The 27266-nt window shown below is 37.9% G+C and overlaps 1 protein-coding gene across 1 annotated transcript in view; it reads right to left on the minus strand.

Annotated features, from left to right (window-relative positions):
* The window catches only part of LOC102546835 (uncharacterized), a 479532-nt gene that overhangs the window by 283527 nt on the left and 168739 nt on the right, over positions 1 to 27266 (minus strand). Inside the window, exon 37 of the mRNA XM_087601102.1 lies at positions 5941 to 6007. The gene's annotated coding sequence lies outside the window, so the exon portion shown is untranslated. The remainder of the gene's footprint in view (positions 1 to 5940; positions 6008 to 27266) is intronic.

Genomic DNA, 27266 nt, shown 5'->3' on the forward strand with positions numbered 1-27266 from the left:
TGCAGTATTCACAAGCAATGTGAAGATTGGGTAGATTAAGCATCAAAGCCACCATGTGTGTTATGCTCTTGTTCTTATTATCAACATAATTATAAAATTTGTACAAAACCACCAGAAATCCAGTACCAGTGAAATTGTCCAGAAAATAAGAACAAGATCAATGTACTCCAATCACATTTCCTCTTTAAAAACAATGGCCAAGATAGTCCTGTTGGAGATCAGATACCATAGTCAGGCTACAGCTTTAGGGAGAGCCTCCACTACATTTATGGGGAGAGCACAACATGGAGACAGAGCTGCATGTTTTCTATATGTGTGCCAGGGCCTCATTCCTTGTAGGTTCTTTGGTAGGTGGCTCAGCCTGAGAGCTCCCAGAGGTGCAGGTTATTTGACTCTGTTGCAAAAAGAGAATCCCATCCCTTTCAGGGTGCACATTGGGGGAGGACTCCAACCTCTCAAATGAGAAGGGGAGGGAGATGAAGGGAGGGACCAGGTGAAGGGGAACCAGATAGGGACAGTGCTTAGGATGTAAATAAATGATTGAATAAATTAATTAAAGTTGATAAAAATTATTGGGATATGACAGTACACATCAGTAAGAAATTATTTGAGATAAATGAAAGGATCAAAAATAATATTTACTACCTATCATTTAACCTATGTTACAAATTTCCAAAATATGGTGATATCAGACTCAGGCACTACGGAGGTTTTTCTCCACCAAGTTCTGATAAGCTTTCACTGAAGATATAGTCACCACACTTAGCCAGTGGTATGGTAAAATATGGGCCTTTTTTTCTTCCTTTTCGATTATTACTTTTTAACACTTTTCTCTTTGGTTTCCAGGTATTAATTGCTTTCACATAAAATTTTTAAAAAGGTTCTCAAATCTTCTGTTTCATATTTATAATACAGAAAATTGGATTTTTCACAGTGTATGTACTCAAATTTTATATTTGTCTCTTTAGGGGTGCGTGAGTGCATGAGGGAGTGTGGGAGTGTGTGTGTTTGTGTGTGTTTGTGTGTGTGTGTGTGTGTGTGTGTGTGTGTGTGTGTGTGATAACAAACAATAAAAAGATGTCAAGTTCCCATCTTTTCCCAGATATGACCAGTCCCACAGCTCTCTGTAACCAGATCCCCTGGGGAAAGTGCAGGACTCTAAGAAGTGTGGACAATCTTGAGAGTACAGGGGAGACCACCACTTCTGTTCACATTCCTGGCCCAAGTGGAATCTGGCTAGAGCTCTCTGTACACAGGACCTTAGGAGCAGTCAGGGACAGGATTCCTCTGGTTAAATCCAAATCTTGCTTTTTCAGCGTGTTTGCATACCCAGTATTTGCTTTGGTGGGAGAACAGCGTTCTGATGATGCCAAGTAGCCTTGGTTTCTGTTGCTTAGGTTCCTGAAATTACCACTCACAATCTGGTTATCTCTGGTGTCAGTTGGACTTGCTATCTCTGACAGTGGCTTTACCCTCCTGAAAGCCTGTGCGTCAGCCCTCCTGGAGATAGGCTTTCTCCCATCAGGATCTCAGGTACAAAGAGAGCTCTGTCACAGGGTCAGCACCAGGAGCAGACAGACACCAGAAAGATCCTGTACCAGACTACTCCTCAGTTCTTGTGTCCAGAAGGCTCTAGGAGGAAGAAGCTAAGGAGAATGGTGACCAGCAATCTCAACTAACCTGGACCCCCAAGACCTCTGACACTGATCCACCAACCAGGCAGCATATACTAACTGGTATAAGGTCTCCAACACATATATAGCAGAGGACTGCCTGGTCTGGTATCCATTAGAGAAGATGTACCTACATGTGTGCGGGGGTTATTTCCTATTTTTTTAAATGTACTATTTAATTACAACATTTCTGCCTTCTCTTTTCTCCTTCAATCTCTTCCATGTACTGTATCTATTAATAAAAGACCAAATAATTAATTAATCCATGGCTTGTTGGAATCTACTGTACTGAAAGCGTCCCTGAAGAACCCTCCCCCCATTCATCAAGCCATGAATTTCTAAAGGTACTAAAATCTGGGTGCATCTACATGAGTTCCTGTACAAGCCATGCTGAGATTTTTGCTAAGCAACTACAAGTCCTGTATATGCAGTCATATTTGCTAAGGACCCATGTGGGGCAAGTAGACTATGCCACCAGACAAAAGAACTGGTAAGGTTGAAGCAGGTTGAAAACCACAGTAAATCTCGTAATTGAGAACATCCCATACTGGGATCAGGGTCTAGCCAGGATCTACCTATTCTGGAATATGTGAACATGCCATCCCACTGAGAGGACCAGGGAAATTGGTCACACAGCATTTTTTTATTTCTACATTTTTTATATCTTTATTTCTATTTTATTTTAGTTTTTTAAATTTTATTTATTCTATTTTAATTTCTTTTGTCTACGAATAAATACAGGTGCTCTCAATTAAAGGAAAGAGTGTTGCTACCTGAGTCAACTTATTCCTATGTGTATTTGATCTTATAAATAAGTAACAGTCACAGCCATAGCCACTGGAAAGAGAGAAAGTTATGAAGCCTGCACAGCTGTTTGACATAGTTCTAGCAAAGCTGACAGGATTGCTGCAATCACTGTCCTTGTATCCCTAACTTTCGGGTTTCTGTTTCTGCTCATCACAGTATTGAGGACTTTCTGTATTATGACTCATCTCATGACTTTTCTTGAGTAAAATATGCCTAAGGGAGATAATGGTCCTTGAAAAAAGGACTTACAGCTGCCAGTTTTTGAGCCAGTGTAATTATTATCTGAATTTTAAATACAACATTTAAATTAGTGTTACACTCACCATCAGAAAATAGCTTCACTTTGCAGCAGAAGGTGACCATTACAATAATCTAATTGTAAAAATGTAACTGACAGTGCTCTATGCCCAATGTCAATTGAATGATACAAGAAAAAAACTTACTCAACACAGAGAAGACACAGAGGTAACAAAAAATATGTTTCAGAGGAACAGCATCTCTGTTGTAAAAACCGACTTCTATATATGACAAAGAAGCTGTATCCAAAAAATGCAAAGTAAGAATACACAATGATTAGTAATAAGGTGACACCTCAAGAGGAACAGTAAAGTGCATGGTAGAAAGCCAAAGGTCCCACAGCTGGATGAAGAACTTATATACTAAAATATGTAGAAGTATTCTATAGCATTGATTGGAGAGATAAAAGAAGTATTTCAGACCTAAATAAATGCATATGTACAACATATATTTGAGAAATATACAACTACTGATGGACTCAGAAGTTGGTCATTAACTATACATACTTTTATGTATGCAAATACAAATGTTAATAAGAATACACCATGTTGTAGGATTCTGTAATTTCAGTGTTTAATTATCTTTTTTATTGTTTCAGACTTAAATGTAGTGCTACAGGTTTTCAGTGGCATTCTGATTTTGGGATGTCACATGATAATCTCTGTATTGCTAGCCTAATCTGGCTCCTGTTACCCATTTGATCCAAGACCTGTAAAGACCAATAACTGACATTTAATTTTTTCCTCTTTTCTCACCTATACATACTACATTAGAGGCAATACCAAATAGCCTCACAAAGTTTATGCTATGGCTTTTACCTTACAGCACAAGTGACTCTGTAGGATGGCATTCAACATTACATAAATTTCTCAGTACCCGCAACAGTAGACACATTGCTAATTCTGTTACTAATGTGCTATTCCCAGGCACAAATCAGTCACAAACAATGAACATGATAAAGGAAAAGACAGCTATTCTGTGGTTTCTATAGCTCCTAGCCACTCTCCAGGTGACCTCATCTTATTGTTGTATGTTGCCACAATCTGTATTGTCCATTTCTTTGCTATCAACTCCCAACTATGTTAAAAAGAAAAATGTTAACACCAAGTAAAATGTCCCCCTGTAATCTCCACTAATTTGTACAAATATGTTCAACTACTTGTCTTTTTCCTCCTTTCAAGAATAAAATCACTGCTCTTCCCAAACTCAAATTCCATTTTGTTTTATTCATTTACATTCTTGTAGTCCTTCCCATATTTTCACCAAACTGTCCTTTCCAAGCAAGAAAGATATCATTCATACGAAGACACCTTATCTTTGTGATTGATGACCTATTTATTCTAAGCTATTCACCAAACTATTTTCACTTTTGTAGGAGTTGCATAAAACATGAAGCAAATTAGTTGTATACCCTAGAAAATACAGATATGGTATAATTTTAAATTAATAATAAAGAAACAGAATTAGGTGCTCCAAAATGAAAAGTTAAATGTATTTGTATATATGAATATGGGTGAGTGAAGGGTCTATAATATGTTTTAATATTATATTAATATTAATATTTAATATGTCAAAATGCAGTGCCTATCTTAATCAAATCCCAGCACATTTTCGTTGAAACAGTTTGTTACTGGTTGTAGAACTCAATAGTGTACTGGACTAACCAAAAAAGCCTTCTCATTATTTTGTATTGCTGATTCCAAGTATCCTGATTCATATCCTCATGGCCCATGATGAAGTTTTGACAAATGAGAACTCTCCTCAGTCAAAAATACCCACAGCCATCAATAAATCTTTAACTCTTCTGAGATTTTCAGTAGAAACAATAATTTTCAAACCATTAGAGAAATGTGAACATGATATGAAATTTAATTTCTGATTCAACAGAACAAAAGGTGTATTTAAATTGAACCTCTTTTTATATACCTAAAATTAGAAAGCTTAACAAAGACAACAATGCTTTTGGAATTAACTTTTGTAGTATAGCTGAAAAATAATTAGTAGGGTGGTAGCATAATGATCTCACACATGGGCAATGAGGAAGTTCTCCACTAAGTTCTGATAAGAATTCACTAAAGACACAGTCACCAAACCTGGCTGGACATATTATAATTCATGGATCTTTTACTATTCCATTTCAATTATTAGTTATCTCTTTTTCTCTTTTGTTTTCAATTATTCATTTCTTGAATGTTAAATTCAACTAATTTTTTGGTTTTCCTACATTAACCTGTTTTCTAGCCATATATTAAATCTGTATTTTTCTGTTTTACTATTTCTGCAGAAACAACATGATTTTTTTAAAAATAGATATAGTTTAGTTTTTCTGCTCTAGAAATACTCTTGGTTCATTTGCTACACTAATTGCAATGAGGAAAATATCCAGTAATCTGTGAGAGGACAGTATTATTCTTTTTTCTTTCTAAATTTTGAAAAATTACTGATTCTTGTACCATTCGAGATAATTTTTGTCTATTTAAATTTATTAAATTCCAGTACCAAATATAACTTGATTTGTTGATAGTTAATTCTTATATTCACTGTTTTAACAAGTGTTTTTATACTTATTTATAATTAGTTTCTGTCATTTTCATATAAAATCTACTATCTCCTCCTATACTTTTTGTCCTTTTGCTATTTTTTTTAATTTCAAGAATATAGGGAGTTAAAACAAGAATAGTATGTTACATAATTGTCACATTTCGGTCTCTCAAACTCTTGTTGTGGTCTTCTTGCTCCACTAACAAATTCATTATCACTCCTTAATTATTATTGTTACATACACAGGCACACAAACAACATAGAATGAATATATAAACATAACCTGTAGCATTCCTTGCTGTTTCCTAACTTTCCAATATTTTGTAGTATAAGGGAAGAAATGGTAGGGCAGTTAGAGATTATGTTTTATGAAATTGGTGGTGACTTTTAGTTCACTGAATTAACTAGACATATGATATTAGCTTGTTTTAGTATGATGCATTATTGACCTCTTTCTAAGCAGCTCTTGGGTCCAATTTAGAGAGGTATTAACTACTGGTAGAAATATGCCTTAGAGGTGCAATTTTAACAATATTCACATTTGAAGAACAAAAAGAAAAAAGAGAAATGATGCAATTGTGCATTACCTTCATTAGTAACTATGTTAAGATACAAAACTTACCTCCATGAAGTGGCTAATGAATACATACTACATACTGAGTGAAGATTACAAGATTAAACCTTCAGACCTGAAAAGAAACAATAAAAGTAATATTATACAGGATGAAAAATTTATATGTGAGAATATACATGCAAGTAGATGAATGTAATATCAACTAGTAAAACAGGAGGCCAGGAATATAAAAGACAGAATGATTATGTGAAAAGGAGTGGATAAAAAATTAGAGAAAAGTTGCATTTAAATTATATTGTCTTTTATATGATTATTCACTTTACATCCTGATTGCAGACCCTCTTCTCTTCTATCCTCTAAGCCCCACCCTCACAACTTCCTCTACTACATTAACCATTCACTATCTCCTCAGAGTAGGGGAAGCTTTGATGGGTAACAACCTTCCATGGCACAACAAGTTGCAGGAGGATTAAGCACATACACTCCACTGATGTCAGAGAAGGCAACCCAGGTTGGTGAAAGGGATCCAAAAGCAGGCAACAGAGTCAGAAAGAGACCCTTCTCCAATTGTTAGGGGCCTGCATGAAGACCAGGGTACATAAAATATAATTTAATGTGTGATCTGGATGCAATGGACAACAAACACACAACAGTTTATGGTACCAAGAGGCTGAACATGTATCTGGCTGCTTGAACCTAGAGTCTGGCTATTAACAAGAAGGTTTCCATCTTGCTGTATACTATTCAGATTCTGACTTTGGGCTGCAATGGCAGCTTGCTGATGACTCTTTGCAAGCTCTCTGTGTCAGTTTTCCCAAGCCCTATGATTATATCCACGAGCCTACACTTTGAATTAAAAGTTTATATCTATTATAGTGAACCACCAATGGTTATTTGCATTAAAGAAAGAATGTTGATTTTGACTCCTGCTCAAGAAATATACCCAGTGAGCATGTGATGCCCTAAGGTGGCAGGATTGTCAAGAAATAGTTTAAGTGTTATTTTTCAAAGTAAACCATATATATATATATATATATATATATATATATATATATATATATATATATATCAACTATTCTGTGTGCTGGTGTGTGTGTATGTCTGTGTGTGTGTGTGTGTGTGTGTGTGTGTGTGTGTGTGTACACATGCGTGCACAAATAAAGTTTTGGGATGTGGAGATGGTACACATTTGTTGATGGCCATATGTCTGCCAAAGGTTAAAGTCTTCAATTATTTCTCTGGTGCCTCCATTTCTTTAAACATTATTGAATATATATATAAATATTGATTTTGAAAAATCTACCCTCCATATCCTAATCTAAAATTCTTCCCCTATCCTCGCTAATTTGATAACTCACTCTTCTGTGTGTATGATATGTGCATGAACATTTTGTACACATCTGTACATGTCTGTGTACATGTGTGAGCATGTTTATGTGTGTCTATCACTGTGTGTGTGTGTGTGCGTGTGTCTGTGTGAGCATATGCATGTGGACATGCAGTTCTCCTATGAACCCTGAAAAGAACCCTTCAACAGAGGAATGCATACAGAAAAATGGTACATTTACACAATGAAGTACTACTTGGCTATTATAAACAACGACTTTATGAAATTCCTAGGCAAATGGCTGGAAGTAGAAAATATTATCCTGGGGGAGGAAACCCAGTCACAAAAGAGCACATCATAATATACACTCATTGATAAGTGAATAGACTCAAAGTTCAGAATAAACAAGATACAATTCACAAAACACATGAAGCCCAAGAAATAAGACCACAGTGTGGATTCTTTAGTCCTTCTTAGAGAGGGGAACAAAATACTCACAAGAGGAAATTTGGAGACAAGCTGTGGAGCAGAGAATGAAGGAAAGGCCATTCAGAGACTACTCAACTTGGGGATCCATCCCATATAGTCACTAAACCCAGACACTATTGGGATGCCAAAAAGTACATGCAGATATATGCCATTAATCCTACACCTACATCCATGATGTTATGATTGCAGGAGTCAGGAATGTTAAATTTCAAAGCTATAGAAGATAGGACCTAACTTTCTAACTGATTATAAATATGATGGAGATGCACCATAGATAAGCATATTAAACTAGTAGCTTTGATTGGAGGGGAGCTTATAGGATTCAGTGTGTACTCACAGTGTATTAGAGGCTCTTGATTGAGGAAAATATATTATGTGATATAAAATATATGAGAAATATTCTATTTTCTTTTTATTATAATTTTATTTAATTATTTAAATTACAAATGTTGTCCCTTCCCTGGTTCCCCCTCAATGAGTTATGTAACCCCCCAATTTTTCTTCTGAGATGGTGCTCCCCTAACCATCCACCACTCAGCTTGCCAGCATCCCCCTTCCCTATAGAATGAAGTTTCTACAGGATTAAGTACATTTTCATCCACTGAGACCAGACAAGGCAGTCCTCTGCTACACATGTAACAGCGGCCATGAACCAGCGCTTTGGTTGGTGTCTTTGTCTCTGGTAGCTCTGAGGGGGTCCCAGTTAGTTAATAGTATTGTTCTTATGGGGATACAATCCCTTTCAGCTTCATCAGCCCTTCTCCTAACTCATCCATAGGCATTCTCGACCTCAGTCCAATAGTTAGCTATAAGTATCTGCATCTGTCTCAGTCAATTGCTCATAGAGCCTCTCAGAGGCAGCCATGCTAGACTCATGTCTGCAAGCACATGTCATCAGGAAGAATATCAGGATTTGGTACCTGATCATGGGATGCATCACAAGTTGAACCTTTCCTTCAGTCTCTGCTCCATTTCAGTCATTCATTTCTTTAGACAGTAACAATTATGGGTCGATTTTTTTGAAGATGGGTGGATGGCACCATACTTTAAATAGGGCCTATGTCTTTCTACAGGTGGTGGTCACTTTAGGTTACATCTTCCATTATTGGGCATTCCAGCTAAGGCCATCCCCATTAAGTCCTGGAAGCCTCTTACATCCCTGGCTTCTGTGACTTTCTAGGTGGTCCCTCTGCATACACACGAATATGAGGGGGTGGCAGAGACAGAAACAAGGGAGAGAGAGAGAGAGCAGACATACTATAGCAAAAATGTTTTCCCTGGGTCAATGAATGCTGGCAAACAGGGGCTGAAGAATAGGTTGTGGTTAAGAAAAGTTAAGCTTATTGTTTTTAAAAATTCTAGTAATACTATCCTGTGATTACCACACAGAAGCTGTTTTCCAGTGGTGATCAAGGTTATACTTCATTCTGGCAGCCAAAGTTGGTGTATAAATGTTACCCAGGTTGTGAGATGTTTGAAGACTTGAGGAGGTATTGTAGAACATCTAAGACTTGGAACACTGTGAGAAATTTGGTGTTTCTGTCCCTTGCACCAGAGTTCCATGTGTGTGGTGGCTAGTTTGTTATGAACATGATATAGTGTAGAGTCATTAGAGAGAAGGAAACATCTATTGAACACTGCTTCTCTAAGATATGACTGTAGCTAAAGATTGTAGGGCATTCTCTCAATTAATGGTTGGTGAGAGACAGCCCAACCTATTGTTATTGATGCCACTTATGGGCTGTTGGTTCTAGGTTCTCTAAGAAAGCAGGCTGAGCAAAACTATCAGAACAAGCTAGTGGGCAGTGCCTCTCCATAATCTCTGCAGTAGCTACTCTATGCAGATTTTTGCCCTATTTGAGTTCCTGTCCTGATATATTTCTGTGATGTACTATTACATGGAAGTGAAAATCAAATAAACCCTATCCTCACCAGTGTGTTTTTATTATGGAGTTTATTCACAGCAATAATAAACCTAACTAAGAAAATGTACAGAAGAACAAATTCAAATACACGTTAGCAAAGCATCGATATAGACTTAGTAGAATCAAGAGATTACAATTACTCTCCTTCTAAACTCCTGATAAGATATAGAATTGAGAGGAAAAAATAGAGTCATGTCATATATCTGAAGTGTTCTAAAATTAGGATGAACCAACCATAGATATATTTGTAGACTAATGAAAACCCATGATATCTATATGGCCATTTCTAGATTGGCATAAATATTTTGTACCCCAGTGCTTATGTTTTCTCTCAAACCTAGTGTCTCTTCATTCTGTTTCATTGCTGAAACTGTTGAATAATCTTGTGTTTTATTTACCTCATGCATACATACTAGTTAAACTCAATGATTATGAATGATAAATTATTATAGAAGGAGAACATGAAATTGGAATTGAGATTAATGGAGTAATGGTAGGTATGATAAATTTCTATTAAATAAATGAATGAAATTTTTAAATTTTAAATTATATTAACTTACAAAATAGTAATAAGTCCCATATGAAATTTTCAATGATTGCACTTGTAGTATATAATGGGATATTAACAAAGTATGGTCCCCATGGTGAATCTGTAGTAGCTGATGTGCTTTTAATGACTCGCATATTTTTGTCCATAAGAATAATTGTATTCAGACACAACTATGACTACTTTTCAGTCTTGGTCAATAAAAATTATATAATATTAGTGTAACCAAATATTCCCATTGATTTCCCATTTCAAAGAAGCAGTTATCAGAGATTAGCATTATACAATTATAAGATAACAAAATATTAATGTAAGTTTAGATTTATATTTAAATTTATATTAAATTAAAATGGATTCAGGTAAAACTAATCTGATCATTGAAGTATTAAAATGTCAGAGATTGTAATCACTATCTGAAATATAGTGAATTTTTTAAAATTGTGCAATATATCTGAATCTACTTGGGTATCATGGCAACTTTGTTACAAAGGAGATCATAACATGCTAGACTATAACCTTAGGGCTCTGTTTCGTCCATCTTCCTCAAAGCAGTCCATTCAGACACTCTGATCTTGGAACACATCCCTAGTATAAAGCTCCTAATAAGTCAGACCAATATTGGAGTTCATGCAGTGAGCCTCCAATTTATACTGCCAATGGAGATAGGAACAGCAACACTTAGTAAGTTACCTGGAAACCTGTTTGTTTCCCCAATCTGATGAAGAATGAAAAGGATTTTGAAAAGATGTTGTGTACCATAAAAGGGTGATGTAACCCGCCGGTTCCCCTCCTCTCTCTGTTCCTATTTATTTAAATATCAGCTCTATGAGAATTTTTACCTAGTTATAACATAATCCATTATTCCATTAACTTTGCAGCATGATAATTTATTCTGCTGAGATTTCTAAGTTATGAAATACTTCTGTTGTTGTATATGCTTTGCTAAATTGTCTCCAAGGCGTGTTTCTTGACCATAGCTCCTAACGATGAATTCTTATCTTCTCAAAATATTGTGCAAGAATGAGACTTTTCAGGTTATAAGTAAGATGAGGCAGTGGTCCTAAACTTGTGGGTTAAGATCCATTTGTGTTGAAGGAAATTTTTATGGGGATCACCTGAGTATATTAGAAAACAGAGATAATTAATTTACAATTCATAACAGTAGCAACATTACAACTTTATAAAAGCAATGAAGTAATTTTAAGGTTGAGGGTCAAAACCATATGTGGAACATTACGAAAGCCATGCAGCATTAGGAAGGATAAGAATCACTGACTATATATATATATATATATATATATATATATATATATATATATATATATTTTTTTTTTTTTTCAAAAAATGATATGCAAAATTCAATGAAAATGGTTTACAGTTCCAAAGGGACACTCAGTACTGTGATGAATGGTAGAAACAGATGCAGAAAAGCAGACACTATATACTGAGTGAAAATGACAAGTTTAAACAATCAGCATCGAAAGAAACATACATGCCATGAACAGTTCCGATGTAAGAATATATATGTAGTTAGATATATTCGATATCATTTAGTAAAAAAGAGACTAAAAAAGGAGCGTGAGAATTGGTATGTGGAAAGGTGTGTAGGCCAATAATGGGAAGAAATGTAACTAAATTTTATTCTCTTTTGGTCAATAATTTATATATTAACTTTCAATCCTGATTTCAGCCCCCTTCCTACCTTCCTCCAAGTCCCATGAACACAATTCCCACAACACTCAACGAAGAACGGGAAGCCCCTATGAGTCTTTGGCACCACTGGCTCTCTCAATCCTTCCCCCATTCTTTTTTTTCTTTTTTCTTTTTTTCGGAGCTGGGGACCGAACCCAGGTTCTTGTGCTTGCTAGGCAAGTGCTCTACCACTGAGCTAAATCCCCAACCACCTTCCCCCATTCTTTTGCAAGACTCACAAGCTCTACCGTATATAATGCTGTAGATCTTTGCATCTGTTTTCATCAACTGCTAATTGAAGATTCTCAATGAACAGTTATGCTAGGATTCTGTCTGCAAACATAGTAGAGTGCCATTAATAGTGTCAGGGATTGGCTCTCTACCATCAGATGTGTCACACATAGGTCTAGTAGCAAAACTATAGTTTTAAAGTAGCAATGAAGCTTACTGAATTGTTAGTGGTCACCATAACATAAAAAAAAATGCCTTAAATGGTTGCAGCATCACAAAGTTTGAGGGCCAGTGACAGGGAATACAGTAGACATGACAAACGTACTAAATATGATTGAAAATGGTTTACAATTTAAAAAGACACGCAATATAATTTAACTACATTAACATATATGACACCTTACTGAAGTGACTGGTAAGAACAGATGGTGACAAGCACACACTATATACTAAGTAAAGATTACAAATCCACTAATCAACCCTGAAAAAGCATATAATTAATATTCTACAGACTGAAATGTTTATATGTGAAATATATATGTATGAATATATGTGTGATACAAATTAGAAAAAAGGGAAGACGTAAATATAAAAGAGAGTGTAGATGGGTATATGGAAGGGTGTGTAGAGAAAGAAAATGCTACAAGATATAATAAAATCATAATCTCGTCTCTGCTCCCAGACCCGGTGAGAGAGAGACCCAACCGCCTGGTCAGGTGGGCACTCCTGAGGCTGCAGAGCGGAAGAGACCACCAACACTGCTCACCCCTGCCCACATCCCTGGCCCAAGAGGAAACTGTATAAGGCCTCTGGGCTCCCGTGGGGGAGGGCCCAGGAGCAGCAGGACACCTGCCAGAGACACCGCCAGACCCTGAAGGAAACAGACTGGATAAACAGTTCTCTGCACCCAAATCCCGTGGGAGGGAGAGCTAAACCTTCAGAGAGGCAGACAAGCCTGGGAAACCAGAAGAGACTGCTCCCTGCACACACATCTCGGACGCCAAAGGAAAAAGCCAAAGACCATCTGGAACCCTGGTGCACTGAAGCTCCCGGAAGGGGCGGCACAGGTCTTCCTGGTTGCTGCCGCTGCAAAGAGCCCCTGGGCAGCACCCCACAAGCGAAGCTGAGCCTCGGGACCACAGGTAAGACCAAATTTTCTGCTGCAAGAAAGCTGCCTGGTGAACTCAAGACACAGGCCCACAGGAACAGCTGAAGACCTGTAGAGAGGAAAAACTACACGCCCGAAAGCAGAACACACTGTCCCCATAACTGACTGAAAGAGAGGAAAACAGGTCTACAGCACTCCTGACACACAGGCTTATAGGACAGTCTAGCCACTGTCAGAAATAGCAGAACAAAGTAACACTAGAGATAATCTGATGGCGAGAGGCAAGCGCAGGAACCCAAGCAACAGAAACCAAGACTACATGCCATCATTGGAGCCCAATTCTCCCACCAAAACAAACATGGAATATCCAAACACACCAGAAAAGCAAGATCTAGTTTCAAAACCATATTTGATCATGATGCTGGAGGACTTCAAGAAAGACATGAACACACTTAGGGAAGCACAGGAAAACATTAATAAACAAGTAAAAGCCTACAGAGAGGAATCGCAAAAAATCCCTGAAAGAATTCCAGGAAAACACAATCAAACAGTTGAAGGAATTAAAAATGGAAATAGAAGCAATCAAGAAAGAACACATGGAAACAACCCTGGATATAGAAAACCAAAAGAAGAGACAAGGAGCTATAGATACAAGCTTCACCAACAGAATACAAGAGATGGAAGAGAGAATCTCAGGAGCAGAAGATTCCATAGAAATCATTGACTCAACTGTCAAAGATAATGTAAAGCGGAAAAAGCTACTGGTCCAAAACATACAGGAAATCCAGGACTCAATGAGAAGATCAAACCTAAGGATAATAGGTATAGAAGAGAGTGAAGACTACCAGCTCAAAGGACCAATAAATATCTTCAACAAAATCATAGAAGAAAACTTCCCTAACCTAAAAAAAGAGATACCCATAGACATACAAGAAGCCTACAGAACTCCAAACAGATTGGACCAGAAAAGAAACACCTCCCGTCACATAATTGTCAAAACACCAAACGCACAAAATAAAGAAAGAATATTAAAAGCAGTAAGGGAAAAAGGTCAAGTAACATATAAAGGGAGACCTATCAGAATCACACCAGACTTCTTGCCAGAAACTATGAAGGCCAGAAGATCCTGGACTGATGTTATACAGACCCTAAGAGAACACAAATGCCAGCCCAGGTTACTGTATCCAGCAAAACTCTCAATTAACATTGATGGAGAAACCAAGATATTCCATGACAAAACCAAATTTACACAATATCTTTCTACAAATCCAGCACTACAAAGGATAATAAATGGTAAAGCCCAACATAAGGAGGCAAGCTATACCCTAGAAGAAGCAAGAAACTAATCGTCTTGGCAACAAAACAAAGAGAATGAAAGCACACAAACATAACCTCACATCCAAATATAAATATAACGGGAAGCAATAATCACTATTCCTTAATATTTCTCAATATCAATGGCCTCAACTCCCCAATAAAAAGACATAGATTAACAAACTGGATACGCAACGAGGACCCTGCATTCTGCTGCCTACAGGAAACACACCGCAGAGACAAAGATAGACACTACCTCAGAGTGAAAGGCTGGAAAACAATTTTCCAAGCAAATGGTCAGAAGAAGCAAGCTGGAGTAGCCATTCTAATATCAAATAAAATCAATTTCCAACTAAAAGTCATCAAAAAAGATAAGGAAGGACACTTCATATTCATCAAAGGAAAAATCAACCAAGATGAACTCTCAATCCTAAATATCTATGCCCCAAATACAGGGGCACCTACATACGTAAAAGAAATCTTACTAAAGCTCAAAACACACATTGCACCTCACACAATAATAGTGGGAGATTTCTTTTTTTTTTTTTTTTTTTTGGTTCTTTTTTTCGGAGCTGGGGACAGAACCCAGGGCCTTGCGCTTCCTAGGTAAGCGCTCTACCACTGAGCTAAATCCCCAGCCCCTAGTGGGAGATTTCAACACCCCACTGTCATCAATGGACAGATCATGGAAACAGAAATTAAACAGTGATGTAGACAGACTAAGAGAAGTCATGAGCCAAATGGACTTAACGGATATTTATAGAACATTCTATCCTAAAGCAAAAGGATATACCATCTTCTCAGCTCCTCATGGTACTTTCTCCAAAATTGACCATATAATTGGTCAAAAACCGGGCCTCAACAGGTACAGAAAGATAGAAATAATCCCATGCGTGCTATCGGACCACCACGGCCTAAAACTGGTCTTCAATAACAATAAGGGAAGAATGCCCACATATACGTGGAAATTGAACAATGCTCTACTCCATGATAACCTGGTCACGGAAGAAATAAAGAAAGAAATTAAAAACTTTTTAGAATTTAATGAAAATGAAGATACAACATACTCAAACTTATGGGACACAATGAAAGCTGTGCTAAGAGGAAAACTCATAGCGCTGAGTGCCTGCAGAAAGAAACAGGAAAGAGCATATGTCAGCAGCTTGACAGCACACCTAAAAGCACTAGAACAAAAAGAAGCAAATACACCCAGGAGGAGTAGAAGGCAGGAAATAATCAAACTCAGAGCTGAAATCAACCAAGTAGAAACAAAAAGAACCATAGAAAGAATCAACAGAACCAAAAGTTGGTTCTTTGAGAAAATCAACAAGATAGATAAACCCTTAGCCAGACTAACGAGAGGACACAGAGAGTGTGTCCAAATTAACAAAATCAGAAACGAAAAGGGAGACATAACTACAGATTCGGAGGAAATTCAAAAAATCATCAGATCTTACTATAAAAACCTATATTCAACAAAATTTGAAAATCTTCAGGAAATGGACAATTTCCTAGACAGATACCAGGTATCGAGGTTAAATCAGGAACAGATAAACCAGTTAAACAACCCCATAACTCCTAAGGAAATAGAAGCAGTCATTAAAGGTCTCCCAACCAAAAAGAGCCCAGGTCCAGACGGGTTTAGTGCAGAATTCTATCAAACCTTCATAGAAGACCTCATACCAATATTATCCAAACTATTCCACAAAATTGAAACAGATGGAGCCCTACCGAATTCCTTCTACGAAGCCACAATTACTCTTATACCTAAACCACACAAAGACACAACAAAGAAAGAGAACTTCAGACCAATTTCCCTTATGAATATCGACGCAAAAATACTCAATAAAATTCTGGCAAACCGAATTCAAGAGCACATCAAAACAATCATCCACCATGATCAAGTAGGCTTCATCCCAGGCATGCAGGGATGGTTTAATATACGGAAAACCATCAACGTGATCCATCATATAAACAAACTGAAAGAACAGAACCACATGATCATTTCATTAGATGCTGAGAAAGCATTTGACAAAATTCAACACCCCTTCATGATAAAAGTCCTGGAAAGAATAGGAATTCAAGGCCCATACCTAAACATAGTAAAAGCCATATACAGCAAACCAGTTGCTAACATTAAACTAAATGGAGAGAAACTTGAAGCAATCCCACTAAAATCAGGTACTAGACAAGGCTGCCCACTCTCTCCCTACTTATTCAATATAGTTCTTGAAGTTCTAGCCAGAGCAATCAGACAACAAAAGGAGATCAAAGGGATACAGATCGGAAAAGAAGAGGTCAAAATATCACTATTTGCAGATGACATGATAGTATATTTAAGTGATCCCAAAAGTTCCACCAGAGAACTACTAAAGCTGATAAACAACTTCAGCAAAGTGGCTGGGTATAAAATTAACTCAAATAAATCAGTTGCCTTCCTCTATACAAAAGAGAAACAAGCCGAGAAAGAAATTAGGGAAACGACACCCTTCATAATAGACCCAAATAATATAAAGTACCTCGGTGTGACTTTAACCAAGCAAGTAAAAGATCTGTACAATAAGAACTTCAAGACACTGAGGAAAGAAATTGAAGAAGACCTCAGAAGATGGAAAGATCTCCCATGCTCATGGATTGGCAGGATTAATATAGTAAAAATGGCCATTTTACCAAAAGCAATCTACAGATTCAATGCAATCCCCATCAAAATACCAATCCAATTCTTCAAAGAGTTAGACAGAACAATTTGCAAATTCATCTGGAATAACAAAAAACCCAGGATAGCTAAAGCTATCCTCAACAATAAAAGAACTTCAGGGGGAATCACTATCCCTGAACTCAAGCAGTATTACAGAGCAATAGTGATAAAAACTGCATGGTATTGGTACAGAGACAGACAGATAGACCAATGGAATAGAATTGAAGACCCAGAAATGAACCCACACACCTATGGTCACTTGATTTTTGACAAAGGAGCCAAAACCATCCAATGGAAAAAAGATAGCATTTTCAGCAAATGGTGCTGGTTCAACTGGAGGGCAACATGTAGAAGAATGCAGATCGATCCATGCTTATCACCCTGTACAAAGCTTAAGTCCAAGTGGATCAAGGACCTCCACATCAAACCAGACACACTCAAACTAATAGAAGAAAAACTAGGGAAGCATCTGGAACACATGGGCACTGGAAAAAATTTCCTGAACAAAACACCAATGGCTTATGCTCTAAGATCAAGAATCGACAAATGGGATCTCATAAAACTGCAAAGCTTCTGTAAGGCAAAGGACACTGTGGTTAGGACAAAACGGCAACCAACAGATTGGGAAAAGATCTTTACCAATCCTACAACAGATAGAGGCCTTATATCCAAAATATACAAAGAACTCAAGAAGTTAGACTGCAGGGAAACAAATAACCCTATTAAAAAATGGGGTTCAGAGCTAAACAAAGAATTCACAGCTGAGGAATGCCGAATGGCTGAGAAACACCTAAAGAAATGTTCAACATCTTTAGTCATAAGGGAAATGCAAATCAAAACAACCCTGAGATTTCACCTCACACCAGTGCGATTGGCTAAGATCAAAAACTCAGGTGACAGCAGATGCTGGCGAGGATGTGGAGAAAGAGGAACACTCCTCCATTGTTGGTGGGATTGCAGACTGGTAAAACCATTCTGGAAATCAGTCTGGAGGTTCCTCAGAAAATTGGACATTGAACTGCCTGAGGATCCAGCTATACCTCTCTTGGGCATATACCCAAAAGATGCCTCAACATATAAAAGAGACACGTGCTCCACTATGTTCATCGCAGCCTTATTTATAATAGCCAGAAAATGGAAAGAACCCAGATGCCCTTCAACAGAGGAATGGATACAGAAAATGTGGTACATCTACACAATGGAATATTACTCAGCAATCAAAAACAACGAGTTTATGAAATTCGTAGGCAAATGGTTGGAACTGGAAAATATCATCCTGAGTGAGCTAACCCAATCACAGAAAAACACACATGGTATGCACTCATTGATAAGTGGCTATTAGCCCAAATGCTTGAATTACCCTAGATCCCTAGAACAAAGGAAACTCAAGACGGATGATCAAAATGTGAATGCTTCACTCCTTCTTTAAATGAGGAAAAAGAATACCCTTGGCAGGGAAGGGAGAGGCAAAGATTAAAACAGAGACTGAAGGAACACCCATTCAGAGCCTGCCCCACATGTGGCCCATACATATACAGCCACCCAATTAGACAAGATGGATGAAGCAAAGAAGTGCAGACCGACAGGAGCCGGATGTAGATCGCTCCTGAGAGACACAGCCAGAATACAGCAAATATAGAGGCGAATGCCAGCAGCAAACCACTGAACTGAGAATAGGTCCCCTATTGAAGGAATCAGAGAAAGAACTGGAAGAGCTAAAGGGGCTCAAGACCCCAAAAGTACAACAATGCCAAGCAACCAGAGCTTCCAGGGACTAAGCCACTACCTAAAGACTATACATGGACTGACCCTGGACTCTGACCCCATAGGTAGCAATGAATATCCTAGTAAGAGCACCAGTGGAAGGGGAAGCCCTGGGTCCTGCTAAGACTGAACCCCCAGTGAACTAGTCTATGGGGGGAGGGCGGTAATGGGGGGAGGTTTGGGAGGGCAACACCCATAAGAAAAGGGAGGGGGGAGGGGGATGTTTAAAAAATAAAAAAAAGCATAAAAAAATAAAAAAAAATCATAATCTCAAGAATCAACAAAAAATATAAAAGAGAAATTACACTGTGGGAGGAAGGTTCTTTCTATGGTGATATGGTTTGTTTATTTCCTTCATCAGATCTCAAATAACAGCAGATACAGAAGAGGAAATATAGGCAAATATATTTGCCACAAAACAGTTGATATATATGCCTGGTTTGGCAAACATACTCTGTGAAACTTATTGATGGTAACAGGATGAAAATAAAGGAGGATGTTACTGTTAGAGTTCGTCAATCCTTAAGAATGGACACTGGGTATCAGGTAAGAGAATCCCAGCAAAAGACATTATCTGCAAATCCAAAGCTCTCTCAAATTGATAACTAAGAACAATAAAATTTCTTTTTCTCCAGTAGAGTCTCACTGCATATAAGAATTCCTCAAAAGGATAGGACTTAACTGGAGATGGATGACTCCCACAGAAAACACACAATTTCATATATAGAGGAATTTTGTCTCATAACACATTGTCAGGGCCATTTTTTGACCTGACAGTTTCCTTGCTTACATATTAAGTTGGTGCTTCGGTGTGTTTATGTAATTTCTATGATTGTGACCATGTGTGTCTCACACCTAAGTGTACTGTACTTTTACCCTAGCTATTTCTATTGTTTTTTTTTAATTTATTTATCCTATTCTTGTGAATTAGTGGTGGTGATGGTATCATACATCTGTTTATCTTCTAAATAAAGACAGAGAAATAAATAGAAATGATTTGGGAGGATGGATTATCAGAGTACCTAGCAGGGGTGGGAAGGAGAAACTCAAATCATAATATATTGTATGAAATGATTCTGCAACCATAAATGTGATCTTTTTTAATAAATATTTTAGCTCTCAATTTTCAAAGTTCTGTAGGGTCACTGAGAGAAGTAATTAAATAGCAACTATTTACATAGCAGGTTATGAAGGGACTATGAGAAATATCAAGCCTCCAGTCTCTGTTAGATATTGAAATTTAAGATGAATCACTTTCTTTCAGATAAATCCAAGATGGATGGCTGTGTAAAAGTGATGGAAAGTGATATATCAGTGGCTACAGATGCAAAATAAATTTCCAAACAGAGAAATCAGGCACTGAATGACTCTAAAGATAGCTGCAGGAAATTCTAATATCCCACCGCATATCACTTACCCTACACTTCTATTGGCTCATTCTCCTACAGGTCTCACAGTCCCCCCTTCTCTATTGGGCAGAGTGCAGTCAAGCCCTGGCTAGAGCCTGGATCCAGCTTAGAGCTGGACTCCAGGCAGGAGCCTGACTTGCAAAAGCCCTGTGCTCCCTCACTTTTATTAGATCTGTCTGCATTTGATTGGCTGAGTGTGTGCATTCAAAAGGAGAAGGGAGGTAGGACCAATCAGGAGAGAGATCTCAAACCAAGGGATGGAGATCAAAAACCTACTGTATCTAGGGAGATTTAAATCAAAGCGATTGTTTCATCTCTCTCCCCTCCCCCCCCTTACACTGCAGCAGAAGCAGAGAAATTAAAAGGAAAATGAATAAAATATAATTAAATCTGGTCTCTGGCTCAAATGAACATCAAATAAAAACAGCCAGTGGCACCTGCAGGCTGATCATTTATCGGGCTGCTTGAATCTACTTACTGGCTATTAACTATAAAGTGTCCATTTTGGTCTGAATCATTCTCATTCTGACTCCTTCGGGCTGGCAAGTACAGCTTGCTGCTTAATCTTTGCTATCTGCCAGTGTCACTTTCATCCAGGACCGTTATTGCATGTGTGAGCCTGCACCCCTGATTAGAATTTTATTTCCTCAGAGTGTCCTGCAACGTGCTGCTTGCATTAATGAAAGAAATGTTCATTTTGAACCCTGGCCAAGCAATATACTCAGTATGTCTGAAGTATCCTGAAGTGCCATGATGGTCAGGAAATCATTTAGATATAATATAAAAAAAACTGTTAAATTCTATGTCAATTTAATACTTCTTGTGTTATTGTTGGTGGTGGTGGTGATGGTGGTGGGGGGTGTGTGAGAGAGAGAGTGTGTGCTTGTATGTATGTGGTTATCACACACACATACGCACGCGCGCACACACACACACACACACACACACACACACACACACACACACACATAGTTTTCGATGTGAGGAGGCCATAGAGGTGTTCACAGACATATGACAGCCAGAGGATAAAATCGACTATTGCTTCTCTTGTGCCTTCATTTCCAAAAAAAACAAAGAAAGAAAAAGAAAAAAAGACTGTCTGATCTGGCCTCAGTGAGAGAAGCAATTTCCCTGTGTCAGTTTCCCCAAGTATTATTATGATTATATCCATGAGTTATCACACTGCATCTAATCTTTTTTTGTGTTAGAATAATCTGTAACAGGCCAGTAGAGGGAAATATAGAAATGGTGTTTTCCCAAACTGATCAAGCCACATCTTCAATTAGTATGTAGTATATTAAAATGTCATACTGGAAAACAATTTAAGAGCAGTGTTAGAAAAGAGATGATAAAAAGCTATGTATATTTTTAATGTAAAGTGTGTGTCTGTGTGTGTGTGTATGTGTGTGCTCACACACACAAGTGCATATGAAAGAACCCAACTTTTCTATCTGTAGCATTACTTTAAATGTCAATAGCTACTCATTTAAGAGTACCTACTGACTACAATCATAGCAGGATATTTCTGGTTTGATTTGATACAAGTTTTGTGCATTCAGTATTAGATGTTGGAAGTTCATGTGATCAATGGCCTGTCATGTCCAGAAAATGTTCTTTACATTGTAGATATCTACCCACTCTGGCTTTATTTGACATGGTACTTTCCAATGGACTAGAATTTTCTGAGTATTCTAGGCTGGCTGCTCAACAAATTTCAGAGAACTTTCTGCCACTTCTCCTCCATATACTGGGAGTGCTTGTGCAAACCTTTATGCCTTGGTTTTTACATATGTATTTAATAAATAAAACATTTGTCCATATCTATAAGACAAGCAAATCAACAGTAAAAACTGAATGTTACAAAGTATTTGGCTTTCCACTATAATCCATGTATAAATGTGGTGGCCGACATCTACATTGTGAGCACCTCAAGAACCTGCAGAGCTGGCATAGCTTCAGCAGTAAGATTCCAATCATACTTTATAAGCACAGTAAGACTGTTGGATATTAAAGAAATATCTGCCAAGCTTTCTGCTGTTAGACTTACTGGAGTCTGGGTCAGAAGAATCACTGCAGTATATGTGTTAAAGACTTTCCTGAGAAACAGAATGAGAGCCTGTGGGATCTGACAGCATCCAATATAAATACTATTCATACAATTTTAAAATGCATTGAGCATTGATAAGGAAGAATTTTTAAACTAGGTATAGAAATGTGTTCCTGTGTTCCTGCTGTTTTTCTCTACTTGAATAGACATAAGGAAAATGATCTTTTGCCCAAGACAGGACATTGACAACAGACCAGAAATTAAAATAAATCCTTATCGAGGCAAGGCCGGTGAAACAAAAGGCTAAATGATGTTATTTACGGAATGACAAATAAGAAATGTGACAAAAGGATACCTGCATCAACAAAAATCCCACAATGACATAGGTCAAAATATTTAAACTATAGTTCAACAAGTACCTAACTCAGATGAATGCAACCCCACAAATAATCCATGCCACTCATTTTTTTATCAAATGCCCCATTGAGATGTCTCATCTCTGCATCAGTGGACTACCACTTTGGTTCTGCTTTCCTCTCAGATTCTCCAAAAGAAGATAAATTTGTGGGTAGTAAAATTAACATGAAAAGTATAAAAGTTACAAATTACTATAGGATGAAAACAATTTTTAAAAATTATTTTGATTCAAAAGAGCAACTCACATAAATAATATAAATTCATTACTGTACATGATTTAGGTGGAGCACACCTAAAGTCACTGGAGGGGTAATGGGTTGCTAATGAGAAGACCTTGGTCAGAGAATGACAAAGTAACAAGCCAAATAGAGCAAAGACATTTTATAGGTAAAATCCTGTCCATGGAAGTATGGGCAGACTTCTTCCTTTGCCTGTCATCAATGAAAAAGTGTGAGCAGACAGAGGGAGAATAGTGAGTAAATGTATGGGATAAATTATTTCCCAAACAGCAGTGTCAATTTCATTCCCAAAAGTAAAGTCAGGAATGGAAAGGTGTATCTTTGGCACTCTTAATCAGTAGACTGTCAATAATAGTATTCCAACACTATATATCATTGATATACCTGGCCCTGGTAAAGCATGTAAAAAGTGACATGGACTAAACGGTCAGAGTCTCATGTCTTCAGATAAGAGCTGACACTGATATAGCAATTCTTCACGGAATGTATTTGCAAAAGTTGTAAGAAGCAGTTCTCATTTCTCTGTAATATTGACAAATTTAGGAAATCTTCTTTCTTGTATATCATAAAATAAATATTTCGAGTCTCAGGTAGGAAGGACCGATATTAATCAAAATTGGTACCCTTGGACATAGGAACAAATTTTCAGCAAACTAACCAGGAGCAGAATCTTTATAAACAAAACTCAAAAGAATACCAGAAGGTAGCCCTGACTTTACTGGGTGGCTCTGTAAAGGCAGGAGCAGTTCCCCTTCTATGAAGTGGAGCTTTTGGTCAAGCCCTGGCTAGAGCCTTGGACCAGAAGCTTGAAGCTATGTGTGTTGGTTTGTATTGGTTATGGTTGCCTGTAATTGACTGTATATGTGTAAATAAAAAATGCATTAAGGGCTATGACAGGTGTTTTTATGACAAATTCACACAAGCTAAAGTCATCTGAGAGGAGAAATCCTCAATTAAGAAAATGGTCATAGGCAAGCCTGTGAGGCATTTTCTTAACTAGTGGTTAAAGGGGAAGGTCTCAGTTCTCTGTGGGTAGTGGATCACTCGGCTGGCAGTCCTGGGTTAAATAAGATAGCAGGCTAATGAATAGATGTGAAACAAACAGAAGAAGCATCCCTCAATGTCCTCTGTATCAGTAACTGCTTCCAGGTCCCTGTCCTAATTGAGTTCCTGTCTTGATTTGCTTAACGATGCACTGCAAATTAGAATGCATGGCAAATTAGAAGCCTAATAAACCTTGTCCTGCACAGTGTTGTTTTAGAATCATGGTGTTTTGTCACAGAAATAGGATCCCAAATTAAGTGTTCAGGAGGAGAGAGAGAGAGAGAGAGAGAGAGAGAGAGAGAGAGAGAGAGAGAGAGAGAGCAGAGAAAGGGACAGAGGCAGGAGAGGAGGGAGGAAGAGGTGGAGGGAGAGGGGGAGGCAGGGAAAGGGAGAGTGTGAGAGAGAAAGGGAGAGAGAGAGAGAGAGAGAGAGAGAGAGAGAGAGAGAGAGAGAGAGAGAGAGAGAGAGTCTCAAACCTTGTAATGGGAAGCAAGAGTCTGGTGTAAACTGGGAGATTTCTCCAGAATAGAAGGTCCTCAATTTCTTTTGTCTCCTACCTAGGTGTTTCAGGGTGCTTACTTTATCTAACAATAGAGAAATGCAGCCATTAAGGTAAGGAACCTGAACCTTTATCTGCTCATTCCCGGATTTCATTCTGGCTAAATACAAGAATACCTCATTAGTGTCTGTGGCCTTCTGGTTCATATGGTGAGTGGTCAAATTCAGAGTGGAGGTGGCTCTTCCTAATTCCACTGGGTCTGTTTCATTAGGTGTGTGATTGTATGATGATGACACATTACACTGTATCATTGAGTTGAGTTGAGTTCAGTTGGCATCCTGAATACAATCAGACTAACATTGATTCTATTTTTGCAAATATTTTGGGATGATGAAAGCTTTTGGTGAAAGAACTTAATAGATACACACTCTTCAATGGTCACCAATAGACATAGCCTGATTATTGATTTCCAATTGGAGAATTTTAAAATGAGTATACTCATTCACTGGCAAAAGAATTACACAACATTAATTTGACCCACGATTTCTGAAGTTATCCTCTTGTGATCACAGTTCCGATCTCTAGCTCTTACCGAAAGGTGGCAACAACATGGCCCATCAGCCAGTATAGGTAAATGGACTTGGAAGCAGCAGTGTTGTCAGACCTCTATACATCCACTTCATCAGCAATCCACCACAAGCCATTGATTACCTCTTAAACATCAACCCCTTTCAGAACAACATTACTTAAAGTCCAGATTTAACCTAATTTTTCAAGGATTGCAGTACAGAGATTGCATGAGACTCAGAAGAGACTTGGAACTTTCAAGCAGTGCAGACACTACGATAGACTATGAGGACTCTTCAAGTTGGACTACAGGGACCACAGAATAAAATGTGTGAGCGTGAATGAAAATGATCCTTGTAGGCTACTCGGGAATGTCAATATTAGGAAATCTGGTTTTGCTAGCTTAGATGTCGCTCTCTCTTTTTCAAGAAGTGTTTTATTCTGGCAGAGAGGGGTGAGGAGCTTCGAAGTTTAAGAAGCAAAAGCCATGCCAAATGTCATTTTTGTTTTGCTGCCTTGGGATCTGGATGTAGAATTCTTTTTTTTTTTCACTTTTTCTTCTTCTTTTACTTTTTTTTTTATTAACTTGAGTATTTCTTATATATATTTCGAGTGTTATTTCCTTTCCCCGTTTCCGGGCAAACATCCCCCTCCCCCCTCCCCTTCCTTATGGGTGTTCCCCTCCCAACCCTCCCCCCATTGCCGCCCTCCCCCCATAGTCTAGTTCACTGGGGGTTCAGTCTTAGCAGGACCCAGGGCTTCCCCTTCCACTGGTGCTCTTACTAGGATATTCATTGCTACCTATGGGGTCAGAGTCCAGGGTCAGTCCATGTATAGTCTTTAGGTAGTGGCTTAGTCCCTGGAAGCTCTGGTTGCTTGACATTGTTGTACATATGGGGTCTCGAGCCCCTTCAAGCTCTTCCAGTTCTTTCTCTGATTCCTTCAACGGGGGACCTATTCTCAGTTCAGTGGTTTGCTGCTGGCATTTGCCTCTGTATTTGCTGAATTCTGGCTGTGTCTCTCAGGAGCGATCTACCCTTGGGATCTGGATGTAGAATTCTAAGCCATCTCTCCAGCCAGCTCACTCCCAAGTTTCTAGCCTCGATGATAAAGCACTAAACTTCTGAATTGTAAGCCAGCACTAAATAAATGTTTCCCATTATAAGAGTTGCAAAAAATGTAATTTTGAGGACATCAAGAATAAGTATCCCTCCCTCCCTAAATTCTTTGCCTGAATGCTGCAGGACACTTAGCCCCACAAACCCACCTCCATGCTTGCACGCTGCTATGCTGTTCCACTTGATGGTAATGGACTAAACCTGTGAACTATAAGACAGCTCCAGTGACATGTTTTCCTTCAAAAGTTTTGCCATGGCCATGGTGTCTATTTACAGCAATAGAAACCTTAAGACAATGTATAATCCAAATAAATTCTTTCTACCACAAGTTGCTTTTTGTAATGGTATTTCATCCCAGAAATAGTAATACTAAACAAGACAATATGTAGGTAGCATACTTAAATATATGGGAGCAAAACAAAGAGTTAGACTGTGAAGTACCAGAGGCTTACAATTTTTCTCTTGATAAACATCTATCAATGTATAGAACTTGGGTATAAGGAGTGGAGTTATGGCAAGCTTCTCAGGAGTGGTAGGAAGAAATTGAACTAGCCATAGACAGTTCATTGTATATGACATATATTGTAATATTGAACTGTTTCCAAAATGGATCAGGCAAATTAAGGGATAGCATATCACTTATATCTAATGATGAAAATATTTTATATTATTAGTTGAATTACTATTGAAACATTTATATTACTATTTATATAATAATTGATGCTTGTGATTTGATGCTACATAATCATGTGGACATAAACACAACTTAGTTTTTAAAATGCAGTGCCCTCACCAATCAGGTTTCTAGTTCAATATCTTTCCAAACTTATCAGTATGGTGAATCTAGTACACAATGAACTAAACTCACTCTTGTCCACCGCTGAGGAGAAAGACATATGAAATTTTTAAGTGACACTGCTGGGTCTTTCCACAGAAATA

The sequence above is a fragment of the Rattus norvegicus genome, chromosome 1, assembly GCF_021556685.1.
Source record: "Rattus norvegicus strain SHRSP/BbbUtx chromosome 1, alternate assembly SHRSP_T2T, whole genome shotgun sequence".
Lineage (NCBI taxonomy): Eukaryota > Metazoa > Chordata > Mammalia > Rodentia > Muridae > Rattus > Rattus norvegicus.